The 23136-nt window shown below is 39.1% G+C and overlaps 1 protein-coding gene across 8 annotated transcripts in view; it reads left to right on the top strand.

Moving 5' to 3' along the window:
- Positions 1–23136, top strand: part of Bbx (bobby sox homolog (Drosophila)) — a 255067-nt gene that overhangs the window by 115750 nt on the left and 116181 nt on the right. The window contains exon 1 of one of the 8 annotated variants that reach the window (XM_013515186.1): positions 2295–2392. The exons of the other annotated variants lie outside the window; for them this stretch is intronic. The gene's annotated coding sequence lies outside the window, so the exon portion shown is untranslated. Of the gene's footprint in view, positions 1–2294; positions 2393–23136 lie in introns of those variants that run through there. 8 annotated transcript variants of the gene reach the window in all.

The raw sequence follows: 23136 nt of genomic DNA on the forward strand, positions 1-23136 counted from the left end.
AGAAAAACAATCAGATCACTGGTGGGAGAAATAGCATGTATACTGCCTTGGAAGGTAGGGAAGAGTTGCGCCATTAATAACGCTGAAAAATTGAGAGACATCAGAATGCCTTAAAGTAAGTCTTTAGGTAGGTGATCCATTTGGCAGAAGCAGTTTTCATAGCATACTCAAGGTAGAAACCGTATTATGTATTGTTTCCAATATTCTTTCTTCCAGTACCAAGTTTGTTATTCTCGTTTTAGCTGGAACTCTGTGTAGTCACTGTCTTCATGGAGTAATCTATAACAATTCACAAATCCATTCCTGGAAGCATAGGATTCATCATCTGTAAATATAGTTGTAATACTGTATTCTTTTCTTGAAATATGCTACCTCCAGCTGTTTCAAATCAAAGCTTATCCAGGTAATAATACCATTTTCTCAAATGTTCTGAAATGATTTTCTTTAAAATGTCATCAGCAAGCATACTTCCTAAATGCTTCATCCATAGGACTTATATTTATTATAATTGGCATTACAGAGGAGTGAGTAATGAGATCCTCCTTATGACCAACTCTTCTCTTACATCAAGTGTAGTGGTTCTTTGTATAAGTGTCCTTTATCTTTTAATAAAAATCCTTCAGAAAACTCTTCAGAGTAGCTGGGACACCTGCATGTGCAATTTCTAGGCTAAGAATGTAGCTGAGGTGTAGCCACTTTTGTTTCTATCTGCACAGAAGGGTGGGAAGAATATACAAGAAAAAAATTTTTTTTAATTCCAAGTTATTATAGTTAGCAAAATGTAGCTGTCACTAGAGGGCAGAGTAGTACTGTACTTTGGGCCATATTTGAAAATTTCTGCTTTAAAAATTGCTGAACATGATGGAAAATATCGATGCACAATTGATAGAAATTTCTCTCCATTCTTACTGTCTTGTCTTGCTGTGAAATCCAATAACATGCTTTACACTTGTATCAAAGGAGCTTTTCTGGCAATTACATTGATTGCTTCCAAAAGGGCATGATTATTTACAAGAGTGTAAGTATCCCTCAAGAGAAAACACTAATGCTTACAAAGAGTGGTGCATTAAATCATTTCTGCTTTATGGAATGCACTAAAGTGGGGTGGCAGTGTAGTCAGTAGGTGAGACGGGAGAGCTAGTAACTTTGAGACCTTGAATGCTGAGAACTCATTGGAAGGCAGATCTTTTCATTTTTATGGCCAGCTCAGATGCATTAGGTCAAGATTTTGAAATTAGAAAGTTCTAAAACCAAATAACCTAACTCTAGGTCCTTTTCTTTTTTTGTCTTTTTGAGACAGGGTCTCACTGCAGTTCAGGCTGACCTTGAGCTCACTTTGTAGCCCAGGCTGGCCTTGAGCTCGAAATGATCCTCCTGCCTCGGTCTCCCAAGTGCTGGGATAACAGGAGTGTGCCACCATGCCTGGCTTCTAGTTCTTTTTTTAAATGTTAAATTTTGGTCTAGTGACTACTTAATGTCTATTCTAAATTTTCTGTCGTTCTGATATATTTTCTGATCTATTTATGTATTTTAAAATATTCTAGTAATAAGTAGGTCAGAAAAATTTTATTCTGAACTATGGGCAATTTGAATTTATAAAAAGTTAAGGTTTAGGGCTAGGGATTTAGCTCAGCGGCACAGCGCCTGCCTGGCAAGCGCAAGGTCGTGTGTTCGATTCCTGGTACTAGAAGAAAAACAAAAAACAAACAAACAAAAAAAGTTAAGGTTTATATTGTATCTATATCTAATAGGGACAGCATAGGATACCAGAAAAAGCAGTGGCTTTTCGAATCAGAAGGTTTGAGGCTCCAGTTACAATTTATTTGCTTGTGACCTTGAGCGGGTTATTTAGTTCCCTGACTTAACTTTTGAAATTAGAAAAAAACGTCCTTGTTTACAACTGGCTGTGTTGACAGTTGTGTATGTCTTTGTACATATCTTCAAAAAGAAAACCTGGTAAAGATAAATTTTAGTAGGTGTATGTTGGGGAAAACGTGAGCAATCGCATTGGAATGATTGATTGTATCACAGATCTAATAACATGAGGGTATCTAAAATGTGTGCAGCCGCACCAAAAATGCGGTTTCTAAACCGAAACCCAAGATTGCAGGTGTCTTCTCTGTCTCTGCATTTCCCTGGCTGCTTAATCTCTTTGTAAGTCCTGACTCCTGCACTCCTGTCAGCTCTATTCCTATCCTCTGCTTATTTCTATGTTTTCTCTCTCTGTGTTTCTCCTGACTGTCTTTGGTCTCTCTCTGTGTTTTTCTTGTCCCAGGCACCTACAGGAAGACCCCAAGCCTCTAGCGGTACCTCGTATCATCTCCAGCATGTTGTAGATGTGGAGGATTCACTAGGATATTGAGAAATACCAGAGGCGAATTGTTCCACTGTAGTAAGTCAATCGGCATTTATAAAATGGCTACTGCTGTTCACAGAGTACAGTTTACTTTGAGGCAAGAGAACGAGAGAGGGCCCATTGCAGAGAAATAAAGGGTGAATGGAGTATAGAAAGCCCAGTGGTAGGTTTCCTGCATGAGTTTAAGGTTAGGTTCTGAAATACGATTGGAGGAGAGAGGAGGAAGGAGAGGGTGGAAGTAACTTCCGTGGGGCTTCGGCAAGCCGGTCCACTTGCCTGCGGAAACCCTGGTTAGGAGGGCTGTGAGGTTACAGTGCCGGGTGTCAGATTTTCAGTACCTAACTCTCCTTAAGCTTCCAGTCTTAGAAACATTATTGAGAAGTGCAGCCAAGTTGCAACGTTCCGGAAACATAATTGGTACCTACTGCCAGTTTTAGAATATTTTATAGAATTTAAAGGTAAATTATGATTATGAAATAATGGAATGACCATGACAAAAGTAATATAAAGTATCAGAGCATTTTAAATGCTAAGGTGAATAGCAACTACAGTATAATACGTCTGTTTAGTGTTGGTGTTGGAAATTTGTTTTTGTTGTTGTATTTTACCAGTCCTCCCTTGGACATTTTACCAAACCTCTACCATGGTTTTTAGAGTTTGATATCAGAGTTTGCTGAGAATGGACTCCCAATGCTATCAGCTGTGTAACTTTGAGCAGTCTTATTAATTCCCTCAACAGGGAATTAGTTTCTTTTTTTCTTTTTTCTTTTTTTTTTTTTCCGGTACCAGGAATCGAACTCAGGACCTTGCGCTTACCAGACAGGCACTGTGCCGCTGAGCTAAAATCCCCAGCCCTGGGAATTAGTTTCTTCATATGTAAACTAAGGATGAAAATGTTTACCTCAAAAAGTTGCGTGAATGAAAAGAAATAATTTTATTAAGTTCTGAATGCATGCGAGGTACCTGTTACTTGCAGATACTTAGAAATACCTTTGAAATAGTTTGTTAAATATAAGGTTATTTCTGGCAGTCTTTTAAAAATAGAAGCAACCCCATAGTATTTAGAAAATGCTGTATATACAAAGAATATTTATAACATGTGCTGAGGTACAAAGAATATTAACACAAATAACTGACTACCAACCTAGTTTAGTGTCTCTGTCGTCCCCTGTGTGCCTGTCCAGATTCTGTCACCTCTTGACCCCCTGGCCACTCGTGAATCCTGAGCTTATTACTTCCAGGTTTTTCTGTATAGTTTTTCATTTATTTACTCCCTACATTAAATTTTGCTTACTATTGAATTTCATATAAATAATATAATTTCCTGCAACGCCCATTTCTTTTTGTTGCATCACATTGGTCAAGAGTCATCTCTGCTTATACTTGTAATTCATTTATGACTGAAGTTGTTTGTACTTCAGTGTATGTACTTCAGTGTATGAAAATACCACAATTTACTTTCTTTTACTGGCTGTTTAGGCTATTTCTCATGCGTGTGTGTGTGTTATTAAAAATAAGCTTCAGAGTACAAATTCTTAGAGTCCTACACATGCCCTCTTTATTATTTCCCTAGGATATATGCTGAAGAGTAGAACTGGTAGGTCAAAGTATGCGTAACTTCAGACTGCACAAGATAATACATTTTATACTGCCAGTAGCAGTGTTAAAGTGTTCCCTCTCTCTTTCTCCTACGGTGTTTAAAATTATTAGATTTCTGTTTAACATATTTACCGTGCCTTTAGGAATGGTTCTCTGGGAATATTACCGTATGTAGGCAGACCTTTAAAAGTAGAAAACATTTTTTAAAGTACCTGTGACGTGATCTCAATAATAACCTGGGTGACGCTCATTTTTTTAAAGTTAGTTTTATTCTTTGCAGCAGCTACTTTCATTTCTCTGAGTTTTCTAGTCATCATTCATAGTTTTTCTCAAACACAGTTAAGTCCAGACGTCCTAAAATAGCTGGATATGTTTGCTCACTTTTTTCCTCTGGAAAACTGTGTCATATTAATACAGTGTGCTCTTATGATAGATTAAAACTGTCAGCTCTTTCTAATTTCAAAAGACTGTTTGGGCAGAGAAATGTGCACATCTTTTACTGATTTACTTTCTCCCCCTTAATCCAAGTTGAGACAGAGGAAGAGTGACCCACAGAGGACGGTTTGCGAGCAGCGCGGATTTGATCAACCTGTGTTTCCCTCTGTACTGCATAAGCTATGGGAGCTTGGGTACATTACTCAAGTTGTATTTGCCCCTGTTGGCCCTTTGCTGCCCTTTCACCCACTTTTTTCTTAGCTGATAGTTCTTTTGGTATCTGAAGGTACATATATACTTTGTTGCAATTTTAATAGCAAAAGTTCCTTCTCACCTCCTAAGAGGTACTTTGGGGGTCCAAAATTTTAACTGATAGATCTGAATATGTTGTCTGTTGTCAGGTTTGTTGCCGCTATGCAGTATATCCATTTTCTGGGGTTTTTCAGGGAAAGATAGTAGGATCTAGGCTGTTGCTTAGTATTTAACTGTTCAGAAGATGTTTATTGAATATAGACAGAAAGCTATAAATGAATAAGCCCTGTTGTTCCCTTCCTCTGCTCAGTGACAGTAATTTTCCTAAAAGCACTGGGCAAAAATGTCGTGAATATTACAAATAATTCTACTAGCAAGTGGCTTTATTAATCCACAAACAGATCATCTCTTGAGCTTCACTCTGCTTTTTAGTGAAATGAGAGTGGAATATTTTGTGTGCTATCTTCTTAATCAAATGAAAAATAGTTTCTCGCTATTTGGATACCACTAAACTTGCCAGTATTATCTCCCATGACCATAACAAATAGGGCATACATTGAACTTTGCTTCCTCCCTTTGTTATTTAGGGTGATTTCTTCTAGGGAAGGAATACATTCATCTTTGAGAGTGCGTAATGAGTGACTTTGGCTTCCCAGTGTCATTCCTCAGGCAACCCAGACACGGTTGAGTACAGAGCTTAGCTTCTGGCCTCTTGTTTCTCCTTCTCTCCTCCCAACCCTATAGCTGTGAGCAGAGCAGCTTGTCCTACTCTTCGTTGTCTGAATTACCCCTTAACCGCATGTCTTTCTCATGCTCTCGTATCATCTGAGAGAGGCAGTATTGGTTTCTGTGTGCTGGGCTTTTCCTTGAAGTCAGGGGATTTGCTTTATCTGGTGCTGCAGGTGAACTGCCCGTTGATCTCTGGTTCCTCTCTGAGGAACTCCCAGCCTCCGGATGAGCTCCTTTCCTTACTGTCTTCACTTACACTTCCCATTGCGAGTGCAGGGACTCCCGCCATAGCTCTGCCACACTTTCTGGGGTTATCTGACTCCTCAGGTTCTCACATGACATGTTTCCTAGTCTATGACTTTCCGGGCTTTATTTTGTGAGTGCCTCTGAACCCTGCACCCAAGGCAAAAAAGGTGCCAGAAGTCAGGATGCAAAAGGTAGAGACTATATCTGTATTTTAATTCTGTAGATTGTACGCACAGCTCCTTCACTCCTGAGGGTCCTGGCCAGAGATCTGTGAGTTTGCCCTAGCCAAAGTCAGGTACGTTCTTTCTGACCTTTATTAAGGGACCCAAAATGATCATCAAGTCTCACAAATTTTAGGCTAAGAAGAGAGCGGTGCAGAAGAATTTTGTAGCTAAAGGAGGAAAAAAAAGGATGCTTCTGTAATGAAGGGTTTATCTCTAATAATAGTCACTTAATTCTAAGTCAAATTTGGAATTATAAGTCACCTTAGTTTTTTTTAAATTGTAAATTATTTATTGTTTAAAGCCGTGTTAACCTCCTTCTTCTAAACCTGCATACATCAAAGGCATTTGAGAGTTAGTGGGCTGCGTAGCTTGAGGCAGAAGGCGGCAGCTTAAGAGTTCACGTCTCCTGTGTCAGGCACCTTCTCATGCTGGGACGAAACACCTGACACTTGCAGTTCCAGCTCATACTTGGCCGGCTCCAAGGCAGGAAGGGTCTGGCGGAAGACAGCTGCTCCCTCGTCAGGGCACCCAGGAAGCAGGAGGAGAAGGGAGGAGCTAGGGACAGTAATAACGTACACTTCCCAGGTCACGCTCCACCTACCTGCCTTTAACCAGGCTGCACCTCCTAACAGGAAGTCAGCTGTAGCACCCTCTTGGTCGAATCACCTCCAAAAAATCCCACCTATGAACACATGAGGCTTTTGGGGGACATCCCACATCTACACCGGAACACTGCTCAGCTGCTTACTTGATAAGACTCTGAGGAACCATACTGCACCAAATGTGTAGTTCTTTGAAGAAGCAGTTACTATCATCCTAGCTCAAGAAGAACGGATTACTTTTTGTTCCTCAAGAATGCAAGGAGTAAAACATGTTTTTATGCTTTATTAAGAGGAAAAGGAGAAAAAGTACCTGACATGAAAACTTGACTGATACCAGGATGGTTCCTCTAGCCACTCTAAAAATTGTCTCTCTCATTAATGTAAAAGCCTTGACCTGGTAAGTGTTCATGTTAGTACTTTTAAATTGTTGCTGATAAAAGTTACTTTTGTAGTATTAATTTATTTAGTATTTTATTAATTTAGCCAGGTTTGAAAATGCTTCACCAAACCTCCAACACTCATGCAGTATTCTTATTTTAATGTTTTCTGAAAGTGACTTTTATATTCTGATTTAAATAAAGCAAATAGTAAAGCTAAAATATAGTATCTTTAAATATAGTAGAAAAATTTACAAATGTGATATAAAATTTCATTTCTGGGGAAACTAGAAATGCATTTATGACAAGTTCTTCATTCAACGTGCTTAACTTGGAAAACATTTTTGGTTTTTTTTTTTTTTGGTTTTTCTCTGGTACCAGGAACCGAACTCACGACCTTGCATTTGCCAGGCAGGCGCTTTGCCGCTGAGCTAAATCCCCAGCCCCTGGAAAACATTTTTAAATGCTAAATTAAGAAGAAATTTTGAAAATATATTTAACTTGTACTCTTAGTTTACATCTGTTATACAGCAAAGCTGGTGATAAATATGAAAGTAACCTGAAAGTTGGTGCTTATGTAGTCAAATAATTATACCAAAATAGATTTATCTATACTGTTAAAAAGCATTTTATTCAAATAGTTTCACATGGCTTCATTCAAGTTTAAGTGTTGCTATAATGACAGTATTCATTTTGTTAAGTTCATGTATAAATAAGAAAAGTAGTAAAATGTCCAAATGAATCTGTGAATTCTGAGGAAATAGAAGTAAGCAATGAGTCTGTTTTCCTGAAGTTAATTTGCTATTATATCACACTCAACTATAAAATTGATATTTCTAGAAGATAGGTTTTATTATGTCTAACAATTAGGTTGCTGAGGGTTTTTTTTTAAAGAACAGGAAGTAGAACAGATATACTTTAATATTGATGCAGTTTTCGTTTTGAGGAATTCTTAGCCCCTAAGAAGCTCAGCAGTGTGTATAAAAAGAGATGACTGTATAGGCTTTTCTTCTATGTATGTTTTCTCCTACCAAATCTTACCCTGAACGTGTGTTTCTTTTGTGCTCAGCTATTGGACACTGCCCTTCCTTACCTTGTGCTTGTCAGGCACCCTGTCTTATTCAAATGATGGTTTCATTGCCCTTAGGTTAAGGTCTGTTGTGAGCTTACAGCAGTCTTTTCTGTGCTTCCCATCATTTTTATAGTTATTTTCTGGTATTTCACTCTCACTCAGATAGCCCCTGAAGATGCGTGCTATAACTGCATAGGTAGAAATGTTTTTCTGTGAGCCTCGAGCTGTCCAGTAAACATGGAGCTTGCATTTTCATTGCATAGTAACCAACCAACTGCTAAGAATCATGTGGAGTTAGGGCAGTTGGTGCTCTAGAACTCTTGAGTCAGAGAAAGTCTAGATCTCAGTGCTAAGGTAGTTACGGACCTGATCGTCGTGGGAGGGAGTCGTCATCCTCTCAGTTCTTCTGGGATTTAAACTCGTCAAGACAGCCTTCCTTCTGCTGTTAGCGAATTGATTTGAGTATGTCTGTTCTTCTTTCAAATTTTTTAAAAAGCTGAAGGTTTGGGTTGATTTGTTTGAAAATGTTTGCTTTTAAATGGCTTCTGGGATAGTTTCTATGCAGCAGTTCTGGTGCTTTTATTCTCTGTACTTAGCACAGTTGTGAAATGTGATGCAACTATTTTTTTTCTTCTTTTATGTTTTTGTGGAGACTTCAAAGACCAGTAAGTGATATTCATGCTTCTCCACCCTGCTCCTGCGTTCACAGGTTACAGTTGTAGAAAGGAGGATCTCTGGACAAATTTAACTTACAGTGCGCACTTGATGATTAGACCTACTATAACTGAACAGCTACTGATGATGTTTTGGATTATCTGGAGTAGAGATACTGTAAGAGGTTAAAAATCACAGATCTACACAATCATTTGAGGCAATAATAGGGGATCTCAACAGTTTATGGCTCAGAGTATAGGAAATTAAGAAATGTGGAGGAAGGTAGGGCTAGGGGTGTAGCAAAGGCAAAGAAAATTTGGGGCCAAATGTTGAATGTGTTGGAGGCTGAAGTGAAAAGCCACAAAAAGATGCACAATACCAATCTAGGGAATTGAAATCTAGGAGTAGACTACATGGCTAGTTGAACAGTTTGAATTCAGGGAATGAAGAGCTCAAGGGATAACTGTAAATAAATCTGATAATTGTTAGCTTGTGTATTATCATTTTGTTGCTGAGGCAAAATGCCTGAGACATACACAGTTTAAAAGCAGAAAGATTTATTTGACTCATGGTATCAGAAGTGTCAGTCCATGGTTGGCTGGCTCTAAGGCAGAAATATCATCATGGAAGCTCACAGCAGAAGTAAGCTGTTCACCTCCTGGCAGCCAGGAAGCAGAGAGATAGGAAAGAACCAGGAAGGAGTGGACTGGAGAACAGATAACCTCCCCAGTGACCTATACTCTCCAACCGGGGCCCACTTGCTAGTAGCCTCCTCAGCTGTGATGAATCTGTTGATGTGGATAGTGCCTTAATGGTCAGGTCACCTCTCTGGACCCCGCCTCTGAATATTACTGAGTTCAGTCCACGCAATGAAGACATGAGTCTTCATATTTAAAAAAAGTAAACAGTTTTCACTTAGAAGTTGCTATAATCATTTTTTGGGGTGAAGTAGTGCTGAAACAAGTAAAATATGTATTTTAAAGTAAATATGTAAGACAAAATGAGTCAGACGATCTAAAAAGAGGTTTTCACATCTACTGACTATTTCCATCTTCTCTTCCATCTTGTGAAGTAGCTACCTGTCTACCTTTACGGGGGAGTGGACAGAGGTCCTCAGTCAGACAAGTAGCAGTGCTCCAAACTTAAAGGCAGCTCAACCTGTTTGATAACCGAGTATCTATGCCCCTGCTGACTCACAGGGTATGGAAGTGGAAAACAGGTGGTTTTATAATTTGTCATCTGTTACTTTCTTGAGAACTGTTAAATGAATCCAAATTAGAATTGTATTCATTCTTAGTCTTATGTACATGTTTTAGCTATTTCAGTTTAATAGTTTTTCAATCACTGCATTTAAAAAATGCTCTTGTGGTAATTAAAAGAAATGCAGTTAACAAAATTTTGGTCATTGATATATTTTGTATCAACTTTAAATATATGGTAAGAGATTGTGTTTGTCTCCTAAATAGTAATTTTAGTATTCAGTCTACCCCTTATTCTCAGAAAATATGTTCCAAGATCCCCAGTGGACACCTGAAACTGTGGATAATACCAAGCCTTATATTTATCTATGATGTTTTTTCTATTCACATATACTTATGATAAATTTAATTTATAAATTTTGCATTTTGAGATGCAGTTGAAAAATAGTATAGATTTTCTTTTTTTCTGCACAATTTCACAGGTACTCAACATGTGATTTTTTTTCCTTCTTATAGGTTGAGAACTATCATTTTTCCACTTAAATGAGACACTTTACAACTTCTCTTTGGTATATTCAAATTGCTAGCATCACTATTTGAGGCCATTAGTAAGAGATTTTTTAATACAATAATGCAGTGCATCAATCAGTCTGCTAGCCAAAATGGCTACTAAGTGACTATCAGGCATGTAGCATATTCAGAGTGGACACACTGAACAAAAGAGTGAGTCGAACTTCAGCCTGGGTGGGGCAGAATGGTGTGAGATTTCTTGTTGCTACATTGGTGTGCAATTTAGGACTTACGATTGTTTACTTTTGGAGTTTTCTACTTAATATTTTTAGACTCCAGTTAACTTAGGAAAATGGTGGTAAACCTGTGGCACATGTGTTACTGTGTTTTTTAAGAGGAAAGGTGTTGACGTACAAGTTTTTTTTTCTAAACTAAAACTTCAGTGTTCAGGTTTAACTGTGGTGTTGACACTTTGCGATAAATAAGTGGGTTTTGGGTTACAGTTTCGCACAGTCTCTAAAAGGTTTGCCATCACTGACCTAGGATAATTGAAACTGGAAAGTGAAACAGAGGTCAGGGAAGTATTATTGCATCAAGAGATGAAACAATTGTCTCAGTTTCCAAGAACAAAAATTGTGGAATAAACTAGACAGTTTAATAAGACTTTTAGTTACTTTAATTTCCTTATTCATTTCCAAGCTTGCTAAAAAATATTTAATATTTGCATTTCCAATACAAAAATGTTTAATATATTTGACTGAATTAATAGGGTGAAGCATTTTTTTTTAATGATACTATGATTTTTGTATTATCCCTTTAATGGTGAATAACTATTTTACAACTTTTTTGGTACTGAGGATTGAACTCAGGGCCTTTGCACTGAACTACATCCTCAGCCTTTTTTGTTTTTTATTTAGAGACAGGTTTTTGCTTAGTCATGAAATTGCCCAGATGGGCTCAAACTTGTGATCCTCCTGCCTCCCAGCCATAGCCTGCCAGAATGCTGGGACTGCAGGTGTGTGCCACCATACCCATTTTATTTTGCATGTTTAACAGTATCCTACATAAAAGGTGTTGGAGGTTTAAAGAAGTAGATACAACACCCAGGGAATTGCCTCCTGCCAGCACCAGCATTTCTTCCTAAAATATTTCCCCAGAATGTGGTAAATTGAGGAGTATGTTAGTTTCAGATTACTGTTTCAGCATTAAGTGTGTTAAATGGACACCAATTTGCTGAACATATTTTTGATCTGTTTTTTTTTTTTTTAATTTCTTCTTGTACAACCTCCATTTCCTTCAGCAAAAATAGTTTTAGGTTCATAAACAAGAAGCAGCTGTCTGAAATATGTTCACTGACTGAGCTGAGTGTGTAGTCGCCCAACAAAAATTATTTGATTTTGGGGAGTATAACAAAATCAAAGTAAACATTCAGATTACATTCTGGCCGCTGTAAGAAGAGGTTTGGTCTACAAATGAAGTCTTGAAATCCACATGTAGTGCATTCCCTAAATTGAAATTTGGACAGATTTGAGCCTAAACACTGTTGAGACTTAAAAGAGCTCTTAAGTGACAGAGCTCAGTATTTCTTTTGAATTTTCTTTTTTTGATTCTCAAAGAGAAACTCTGAATCTTCATATCAGCGTTGACTTGCTGAAGGATATATCTCAGTGTGATTCAGTAGAGAAGAAAAAGATTGTAATTGTGCGTGCGTGGGTGCGTGTGCTTAGTTTGGTGAAAAGCAATGAATGGTGTAGTTCACTGAAGTAAATCAATTCAAAGAATGAAATGAACAAGGCCAGAAGTGTATTGAGAATGACGGCCCAAAAGACTTGGAGCTGCGAGATTGCATGGAAGTATTCACACACCTTACTAGATGGTCTCCTTGAGAGACCCCTGCTGTAAATATCTGGGGAGTGATAGTGTGTGAAATCTCCAGCGCAACTAAACACTCACAATGGAATAGTGGATTAAAACAATAAATATTATACTTAGAAGTGCAGGTTAATTTTTAAATATTTTCTGAGATCCTGTCCTTCTTGAAATCGTTAAAGCCTTTACTTGTGATCACTACAGAAAGATTAAAATGCTTGAAGAAGTCCGAAGCACCAAATCCTGACAAAAAGTCAGTATTAAAACTTGGAAAATTTGATGGTTTTCGAGAGAGGTATAATCTCATGGCTGGACTCTTGAATTGAGAGTAGATCAGATGTCTTAAATGCACTTGTATGAGACCTTAAGCATCTCTTCACTTTAGCTTCCCAAGTGTAAAGTTACTTTACATTAATTATATTATGCAAAACTTGTAGCATAGATTATTTGAGAAAGATTGTTCTCATGTTCGCCATAAGCTAAAAAGTAAGAATTGGGAGGGTTTGACGTATTAGTAGGGCCAGCGCTTTTAAAGGCATGACATGAAGTAGTGTTTTAAAGTAAAGTAGATCTAAAATAACGATACATGGTGGACTGTTTTTTCTTGTATTATAGTTCATTAGCATACAGTGTGCCGAGTTAATTATACTTTTCCAGGAGAACATTAGGATCTTACGATAAATTTTCTCATAGACCTCAATTCCTTTTTCGTTCTCATTTATTGTTTTGCCTTTCCCCTCAACCCCAGTGTGCCTGGATTGGGCATGCATCTTGAATGTTGAGAGTGTAGTTCATCTTACCCGTGTGACTTTTCATGAAGTGTAATTTTCATACTGTGTGAAAAGAGTTAATGATTCAGTTTAAAAAATACTGAACTTCACTTGCTTTTAGAAATGTCACCTGGGCTTTCTCAGTGATGAATGAAAATGAAAGGTAACTGTGGATCACTCTGTAATAGCCCCAACTTTTCACTTTGAACAAATTTGGGGATATTGAGTAAATTTTCTTAATTTTGACCTAAGTTTCTTTTTCTTTCAATGAGGGGGTTAAATTGGATGATCTCTAAAGTTTACTCTAACTTTATGGTTCTGTGACTTTGAATCAAGAATAAAATAGGAATTTTAATTTTTTGAGTGGCTATCATACCAGATTAGGTAATGTATAAAGAAGAGAAATTTATTTCTCACAGTTCCTGGAGGCTGGAAAGTGTGGTATCAAGGTGCTGGTGTCTGGCAAAGGAGGGCCTTCCTGTGAGTCCTCCCAGTGTGGCAGTAGCCGGGTAGAAGAACATGTGCGCTTGCCCGGAGCAAGAGGGGAGGCCGCTCAGGGCTTCACAGCAGAGTCACTCTGAAGGAGCCACCCGGCGCAGTCACTGATGTAGACCCATTCTTGACAGAATAGCCTTCACGGAGAAAGCCTCTTACACCGCTCGCACTTGCGTAGTTACTGTTCTCTCATTGCTTAGACAAAATACCCAGCACCCAAAATTAAGCAGGGGAAGGTTTACTTACCTCACAGTTTGTGGAGGTTTCAGGCCATAAGCAGCTGGCCCCAAGACAGGGGGGCATGCTGAGCAGCAACAGTTCAAGGCAGCGGGAGACAGCAAAATGCAACAAGAACGAGAGGGAGAAAGGCAAGCCTCTTTCCCTCCCTTCCCTGGGTCACCTCCTTGTTGTCCTCCGCACAGGCTCTGGGTGTTTACAGAGAGAGGACCCTGCCCCCTGCTGGGTCTCCTAGTTAAGCTTGTGTACTTCTCAGGTTGACACAGTGTATCACCCATTACCCTTGCACTGGGAATTAAGTTCCAGCACATTCAGACCATAGCAGAGTTCAGAGTGAGTAGAAGTGGTATTATTAAGTCAAGTTAGGTGAGCTCAGTAAGCAAAAAAGTTTCCTCTGAAGGTGTGTGGGTAGTGTTTGTTTGTGGTAGTTTGGGGATTGAACTGAGGATCTTCACACTCAGTGACACCCCCAGCTCTCTTTTAAGTTTTTAATTCTGAGACAGAGTCTTGATAAATTAGCAGGTTGTGCAGGCTGCGCTCAAACTTGAGATCATCATGCCGCAGTCTCCCAGAGTGCTGAGATTATAGGCATGTCCCACTGCTGTCTGGTCTGAGTTAAGTTTTTAGCAGGTATTTGATGAAGAAGAAAAGAGAATAAATTGTGGAGCAGGCATTCCTAGTTGAACTGATACGCGGAATTGGAGGGTAGCAAAACCTCTTTTGATGACAGCAGCAAGTGTTTCTCAGGCTGTGATAGTGAATTTTCCTATTCTGAATATAAAAAGCTCAATTTTGGACAAAATGGCCATTTAATATGTTTTTAACAAAGCTTTATATTTTTCAGATGGCAGCAATTTTTGTTTTAGTACCCACCCCCCAGAATCATTATTTCCTATTTAACAATTGTATAGTTTTTTTCACAAAATGTAGAACATGGGCAAAAGTTAGAAGTCCTCAGACTGTTGAAAAATAAAAGAATACTGATTGCAAGTTTGTCTGTCTTGTAATCAGCATCTCGTTTTTATAAATTGCTATTGATAAGAGACAATAGATTATTAGTTAGATCTATTTCAGAAAATTTTTAGAAATATTTCTTATTCTGGATAGTATTTGTCTACTGTGAATGCTTTGAAAATCAGCATAACTACCTATGTAGAATCCTTTTAAAAATGAGTCTGTTGGAAATACATAAAGTCCAAATATGTATCTTTTCTACACGTGAAGGTTTATTTTCATTTGAAAGACTCAGAACAATTTATATAAAAGAGGAGCTGTATCTATTGACCGTCTTCAAATATTCCATTTATGTTGGTGGACAGGCATGGCCACAAAATGTTAAGTTAATCACTCTCCTTTAGGAAAAAAGTACATTCACATTTATTTATGGAATAATTTTACTTAAACAGTTAATGATTTTCATAATGTATTTTTCAAGGGAAGAATAGAGTCTGTGCGTAAAATGATCCTTAATCTTTGAAAAGCTGGAAATAAGAGTCAGAGGAACTTGGGAGTGAGTTGTTGACCTGTAAATATCTCCAAAAGTTCTCTGGCTATGTGACTAGTATTAGAAACTTTGCATTTTACTTGTTTGGGGGCTAGGAGGAGGTGATACTGGGGATTACATGTAGGGCTTTTTGTACCTTTTAGTTTAATTTTATTTAAGTGGTCCTGGCTGGGCTTGATCTCGTGACCCTCTTGCCTCAGCCTCCCCAAGTGCTGAGATTATAGGTGAGCATCACCAGGCCCACCTGTTTGATTCTTTTAGCAAATGCCAGGAATGCCTTTGATACATATTTAACTATAATTCCTAGGTCATTTTTTCACTGTCCTTTTAATTTTTCACAGATTGTTCCAAAGCATATAATATTTACATTAAAATATCTCCTTTGTGGGGATTTTAAACTTTTATGTCCCTACAAGTTTTGGACAGGAAACTTCTGCTCTAGTAATGACTTTGGAAGTCCGGACATTTAACTGGATGCCTGATCCCAGTGTATCGCTGCCAAGTAAGGGGAAGACACTGAGGCGTGCGATGGAGAATCACTTGGACTCACCCCTTTCCTCTGGCGGCGGTTGCAGGCTGGCGGCAACAGCACAAAATCTGTGTGCTTGCACATTTCAAAGCTGCTTTTCTTAGGCTCCCGGAGCGTTTTGTATAGAGGAAGAGCCAAATGAGATGCCTACAGAGACTTTCTCAAAAGCAATTCACATGTAACCCACAAAGAACTCCTTTTAGTTTCGGTCCTATCGCTGCACTCCTCAGGCTTCTGTTAGAGCCTTTGCTACAGTAGTGATAGGAAAGGGGCTAAGAAATTTTGTTGAGCTGAAATCTGTTGTAGGGAGTTTTCTCCATCGGATAGTTTAGAGTTGGGAGGGGATCCCCAGAACTAGGGGGAGCAAACCCGAGTTAGAAGTAGGTAACTTAGCCAGTGGGTCCCCTACTTAGCGTCAGTGTTTGCACCCAGATTGGCAGACCCCCACTTCAGTATTTACTGCGTCAGAACACGGTACTATGAGAAGTAAAACTTAAGCTGCAAAATAATGACAAAGAAGACATTTCAAGCAGAATTTAAATGTTAAATACGACTTTTAGCTGTCCCAAATCTGATAGACCTAGGTAAAATTTTTAGACCTTGGAGTTTGGAATTGGCTTGGAGCTGAAAGACTGGGTGTGTGTTTTTACTTGATCGGGGAGGTGATGGACAGGGACACGAAGGCGGTTTTCAAGGCAAGTCAGAGCTGTTCTTCTCTGCTATCCAGAGTTAGTCTGTGAACTTCTGTTGTTGGCCGCCGTTACTTTTGAGGGTCTGTTGCAGAGACCTGGTGCTCCCTCAGCGCCAGCAAACTCAAGGACAGTGCAGGAGAAGCTGAAACACTCTCTTGTGCCCTCTCGGTAAAGAAGTTTCCCCACTTCAGTAAACAGCTGGTTTGTTCTCTGGTCTCTCTCTCTCTCCCCATCCAAAGCACTGCTGTGTTGCTCCTTTGCCGCGTTTTCTCTGATGATGAGGCACTCAGTCCGAATACCTGTTTGCTTTCTGGACACGCCTAGGCGGCAGTTGCTTTATGAGTGTATTTATAGATTAAAAATGAAACTAGTATCATCAAGTTTTATTTAAAAAATTCTAGTAGAAATAACTCATTTCTGTTTGGAGAAGAGTAAAAAGGCATGTGATACAGTAGAAAAAGGTCTAGGGTTGAGACCTGATCTTAAATCTGCCAATAACTGGCTTTGTGAACTTGAGCTAGCCTCTGACTCCTGTAGATTGTCTTTTCCTCATTTGTAAATCAGGGGACAGTATGATACCCAAGAGCTAGATTTGCAGTCCGTATCAGTTTTATAAAACAAAGGCTTTCATTTTTAGAAGAGTAGCTCCTTAAACAGAAATTATTCTGTGTATTACATACAGCCAGGACAGCACTAACAAATGCAGAATTTTCCTAAGGAAGACACCTCTCTGCAGACAACTGTTCGAGAGTAAAAAGTTTTCATTAGTGAATAAAGTGCCCTGTGGGTAAATGGATATTTTTTGTTTTTATAATGCAAGAGGCCGAAAACAGCTAGAAAATGAAAAGCTTTAAGAAAATTTATAGATCCGTTTTCAAAACCAAATAACAGTGAGTCGATAACTAGGATAATTTTGGTAGGTAAGGATTTTTCTCTGAGAAAACCTAAAGTATTTACATGAATTATTACAGATTAATGCTCCAGGTATTTAACTGTCTCAGTCTTACATTTGGCCTTACGTATGGGCGCTGTGTTCATTGTTTGCGTTCATGTCCGTCTGCTATTCATGGCCTCTGTTCCGCCGTCCAGATGGGTGCGCCGTGTACATCCTGGGACCTGGACTTCTTTCCAGGCCTTAGGGAAACCTGACTCAGTTACAAATGCCAGATGTAGTTCTTTTAGGACGAGTGAGTGTGTTCTCACATAGCATGGGACAGCTAACGGTAGTTACCTTCCCATATAATGATGCTAATCTTTTATTAGCAGCTGCTGACTGAGTAAGCGCATGCTCGTTAAACTGGATCTCCTTATGACCTTGCTCACAGGAGCCTTGTAGGTTCTGGACCTCTTCTGAGATAACTGGTCTATTCCGTACTCTTTGTTGTGGTGTCGTAGGTTCAACTTCAGATTTAAACATCAGTATTGCCAGTCAGAAGAGTGTGTCTGTGTGTTTTAAATATTTTTTGCTCACCGGCTCAGATGAGTAAGTGCTGAGGAGATGCCGTTACAGGTAGCTAGTGGCTTGTGCAGAATAGCTTTTTAAAAGATTACTTTATCAAGATATCACTGTAAATGAAGTAAAAACTTTTATAAAACATCCACTAGATGGCACCGTATAATTGTGTTTAGAATCATCTTTCAACATTCTTGACTAGAAGGCATGATTGAAACAGAAACTTTTCTTTCTGGGGAAGTTAGCTGCTCATGAATATCTGAACTCAGAGCCGTGAGAATGAGAATAAAGATGAAAGGGTTTTTATCGGTCATTTGTTGTGCTGCTCTCTCATCACGAGGAAGTTGTTATGATGCCCCTGGCATATTCTTGAGTGCAGCATGAGATTCGTAACCCGTGTTAGTAATAGTACGGGAAGCTTCATTTCCTGACCATTTAAATTTCTTTAATTTTATGAAAATTGGAAATTAGAAAACTTGATCAGAATAGCCATTAGTTAGAAAAATCTTTGCTTCTACCAAGTGTTGGACATTGTTTTTGTAGCAGAGATACGGGTTATATTTTTAATTAGAGTTCAACTTTTTTGCTTATGGTTCTATGAGTCATTGGTCTGAGCCTTTGAAAACTTTCTTAGCATTTGTGTTCCTTTTCCAAATAATTATTAGCTAGCCAAAATGTCTTATTTTTAGTGCTGGATGTAAGTTCATACGTGGTTAAACTCTGTTTAATCTCTTAATATTTTAAAGACTGTGTAAGTTTATGGAAGCTTTATGTATACCCAGATTTTAGGTATACATAAATCAGTTCTTTCTTGATTTTAGAATTATTTCAAGTTAAAGAAAAGTTAGGAAATAAAATTACCAAAAATTTTAAAAATCATCCATGATTGAATCACGCATTGAAGAGACCCCAGAAACAACGGGCTTCTGTTCCGCTGCTTGGTTACTTGCTGTAGCATTGTTGCTTTATACAAAGGGAAACTAAATGAGCAAAGGAAAACAAAGCAATATTAGTGCAGTCCAGGCTTTCTCTCCCAAACTTGTTGCAGGGTTTCCATAAAAGCCCTTCTCACTTGACGTCACAGTGTCCAGAATGTCTCCATGAAGACGGGTAGAGATTACCCTTTCCATAAAGCCTTATTTTTAAGTGAGCCTTAATTTCTTGTATTATTTGGAACACGTCTCATTGGGTGGCTAAGCCTGTGACAGCCTGAGGACTCGGAACTGACATCTTTGATGCAGAGAGTCTGGTAGCGGATTAACAGCTTCAGTAAAAAAGTGTAGTGTGAGTCCCAGGGACGAGGGAAGTCTGGCAGGAGCAAGTGTGCAGCACAAACAAGATTTCAGATGCTTCCTGCTTAGCCCGCAAGAATTACTGGGACCAGAAGGTGGTCAGACACTGACAAGGGAGTCCTGTTTGGGGATGAGGGAGCAGTGAAGAGGCCAGACCTTCACCGGCCACGTGGGACTGTTGGGTTCTTAGGAAGGCCCGGAAAAGCTGCTCACAGAGCGGGGGTGGAGTGTGGCAAAGAGAAGAGCTGGCTTCCCTGTTTTACACAGAGCTACTTCTGGGGGCGCATGTGCCACCTCTGCTGGTGCTGCCCACGGCAGAGTATTCCAAAATGCGGAAGTCCAGGATTTCTAACAAGAGTTCAGTGAGTGCAAGTGATAGCAGGTGTAGCGAAATGGTTTCCGAAGTAAAATTAAAATGTTAATTGGGCTGAAACTGGTGACAGAGCTGAACTGCGAAGATGTTAGGACTTACTGTACCTGACAGTATAATGATACTGTGGGAAGAGGGGGCAGAAAGAGGGCAGGTTTTTAGTGAAAAACCACCAACACTACTATTTATGTAATATTTGGAGAGGCCCGCTTGTGATTCTTTGGAATTACTAGGTCTTGCCACGCCAGGTTTTCAAAAGCCTCTTGAGTTGCTGACAGGTCTGTGAAGACCGCACATGTAGATAAGGAAGGCTCTCCAGTTTCAACTTCCACGCCAAGAGGTCATGAAATTCTTCAGTTAAGAAAGTACAGATTTACAACTGCAGATGACTTTTCATTAACTGAAGAAGCTGGACCTTTGTTGCTCTTTTGCCGGATAGAATGGCACTTCGTGTTTTCGAAATGACTCATCAGCTTTTCATTGTTTTGCTGACCAGAGACCCTAAACTTGGCAAAATAGCATTCCCTCGGCGCTGTGTACTGCAGGGGGCTGGCGTAGAAGAGCAGTCATTCGTTTACCCCCCGTAATGCTTTTTAACTTGGCCCCTGAAAAGCAGAGCCCCTGACAGAAACCCCTGTTCTCTTGCTATGAGTAAGAACCGCGTTTGGGCTCTCCCGGTAGATCACAGAACGCTGGCTGATAAGCTGGGATGGCTCTGGTGTAAACATAGACAGCAGAGTGATGTTGTTTTAGAAACCTGTTTTAAAAAGATTGGATCAGTTTGGATAGCTGGTACGTAATCAACACAAATGAATATACTCTCACACAAGTGTTTTACGACATCAGGGTGGTAAGCAATCAGGGGGCACTTAGAAAATGTTCAGTACAGTGACGGTGTTGAGTACACAAACTGCAGCCCCACCCACCTATTTATCACAAAGTGCCAACTCAGATTAAACCTGAATACTGGTCTTAGGTGAGAAAAAGCAGTTCATACATGAACATCTTCGTCTTCCAAGAAAAGCACAGTAATAGCTTCCAGTGATACAAACTGCTTTTTATTGCAAGATGAAAGTTTGCATTTGGTGTGCTTTTGTACCATGAAGGTGATCTTTGCCATTGTGTGCCTGCTGAAAACTTGTCAAACCTCGGCTGGGGCGATGTGGCCCCTGAGCCGACAGACGGCTGTGCGTGCTGCAGCAGGGTGCGTGTTCCGGCGCCGTGGGCAGAGAAGACGACCTTCCGTGTTCCTCAGAAGAGCTGGGGACGGCTTAGTTAATGCTGTCATTGAGGGAGAGGCCCTGTGAAGTTTTTGTTTTTTTTTTTAAAGGAGTCTGTTTTCCAAATTGGAATTTTTACTGTAGTAGGTTCATTTGGACAAGTAATTCTCAGCTAGGGCTCCTACCAACCCCAAAGAGTGTTGATAAGTGTGTGGGACATTATTTACATGAAGGTCAATGATCTCGGGGTACTATTATTCAGTTGCCTAATGAAGGGTAAATTTTACTTCTCCATGTCAAACTCAAAACAACAATGGGAGAAAATAGACATAAGTCTCCCGTATCTACTATCTGCCAGTCGCCCAAGTCCGTCCAGGTCCTGGTGCACCTGTAACTGCACCGTTTGGTTCTCCGCCGCTGCGCGTAATGCTGACACTGCAATCGAACATGACGTGAGGTGATGACACACCTTGAGCATTGTCCATAACAGTGCAACTCGATGAGATGCAGAGGGTAATTCATAGTTAGGAAGCATCGGGCTCTGTAGTGGACTACATGTAAAACTAAATTTTGTTCCTCTTTAAGAAAGACGTTGAATAAATTCATGAAAATGTTAGAAGTGGGTGGGTGACAGAGGCTGGAGGAAGGAAAGAAGGCTTAAGTTACCATAAATCTTTCTTCAGAAAGGAGCAGTTGTTAGTTTCTTTTTCTGTGTTAAGGTTACAGATAATTCACTATGATTGCTTGAGCCATTTTTGGTGATTTTTCCCAAGTTTGGTTATTTTCTAGGATAGTTAACTTATTCTTCCCTTAATAATCGCATTCCTTGTACATAGGTGTGCTTATGGGAAGTGTGGAAGACAAACCTGGGAACAAAAAGTTTCCATCTGGAGTGATAGTGTCATAGTAGTGGTGAGAATGTAACGCCGTGGGCCCAAGGGAGCTCACGCTCACAGACCTACTCTGGTCTCTAATCATACTGTGGAGATCATGTAAGTTACCTTCTATGAGAAGGAACCGCGTTTGGACTCTCCCGGCAGATCACAGAACACTGGCTGATAAACTCGGATGGCTCTGGTGTAAACATAGACAGTAGAATTTAAAAAATACATTCTCAGTTAGGATATGAGATGTTCTTTTTTATTTCTAGGTATATAGCCAAATAAGTGGCTTTTACTTCTTAATACTGAAACTGTAAAGCCTTTCATAGGAATTCAATTACAGACAAAAAGGCCCATTGCTGTAGCTGCAGTAATTATGAAACCTTTAGTTTTGAGCAAGTGTAAAAAAAATGTCACCTGATCACAGAAGGATCCTGAAGAGAAAGTGACTTTCCATTGCGGCCTATTGATTTGGTACCTCAGAAACCTGATACTTTGTCCTCTGTTAATTTACATTTAAGGCTGGGATGTAGATACTTCAGTGGTAGAATACTTGCCTGTCTGTCATGCAGGAGGCCCTGGGTTTGATCCTGAGCACCACCCCAAATATTATATTTAAAATATTTCATTTTAAGATACTGACTTCCTTTTTTGTTTATAAAATAATGTCAAGTGAGAGTAACACTAAAAAAGCATGTATCATTAAAAAATAACTATCACCTTCCCTACATCAATTGCGAACACTTTAGTGTTTATCCTTTGATATTTTTCTAGTCTTACACTTTTGCAGTTACCTTTCTGTTTAATTATAGTGATGTTAATATAATGCACTTAGGGAAAAATGCTTCACTTGCTGATTTTGACCTCAAATTCCTATGCTCTTTCTTGTTAAAATTTTCTTCCTGTTGCAGTGTTTTATTTGTATTTCGCAAAGATAGTGAGATTAAGGTTATGATGTGATGGGATGTGAACTTGTACATTTGGGAAGTAGATACCTCTTCATATATGTAAGATCACTGTCATTTAATAAAGTATGGGAGACAAACTTCTTTTTTGGCAGAAAGAAAATAACTTACTTTGTTTGAGAAGAAAAACTCATGAGTCTTATAAATATTTATGTATGATCACAGTTTACCTTGATGCTGTTAGCTCTGGTGACATACACATTACTTTTTTTTTTGATTATCATTAATTCTGATTTCTAGAAGTTTGGTGCGTATCCCCTTGAATCACTGTGTGTTCATGTACGTCAGTCGTTAGTGCCATAATGGTGTCAGTCAAGAATATATGCGTGTGAACTATGGATGAATCTCTAAAGTTAGTTTGGCTGTAGGGTCATATTCAAACAAAACCCTATTTTTATGAAAGCCAGTAAGTACAGTTAGAAGTTTCCCAGTGGCTGTAGATCTGTCAACTCTACATTTCCTAAGTGCATATATATGTGCATGTGCACATGTACTGCACACACATAAACCTTAAAAGTATTGCTCTTTCCCATGGAAAGATTCTGTTTACTCAGAAAGATTCTATTGAAGTAATAGGAACTTTCAACAAAGGATTACAAATTAT

The sequence above is a fragment of the Chinchilla lanigera genome, unplaced genomic scaffold, assembly GCF_000276665.1.
Source record: "Chinchilla lanigera isolate Chin_1 unplaced genomic scaffold, ChiLan1.0 scaffold00026, whole genome shotgun sequence".
Classification (NCBI taxonomy): Eukaryota; Metazoa; Chordata; class Mammalia; order Rodentia; family Chinchillidae; genus Chinchilla; species Chinchilla lanigera.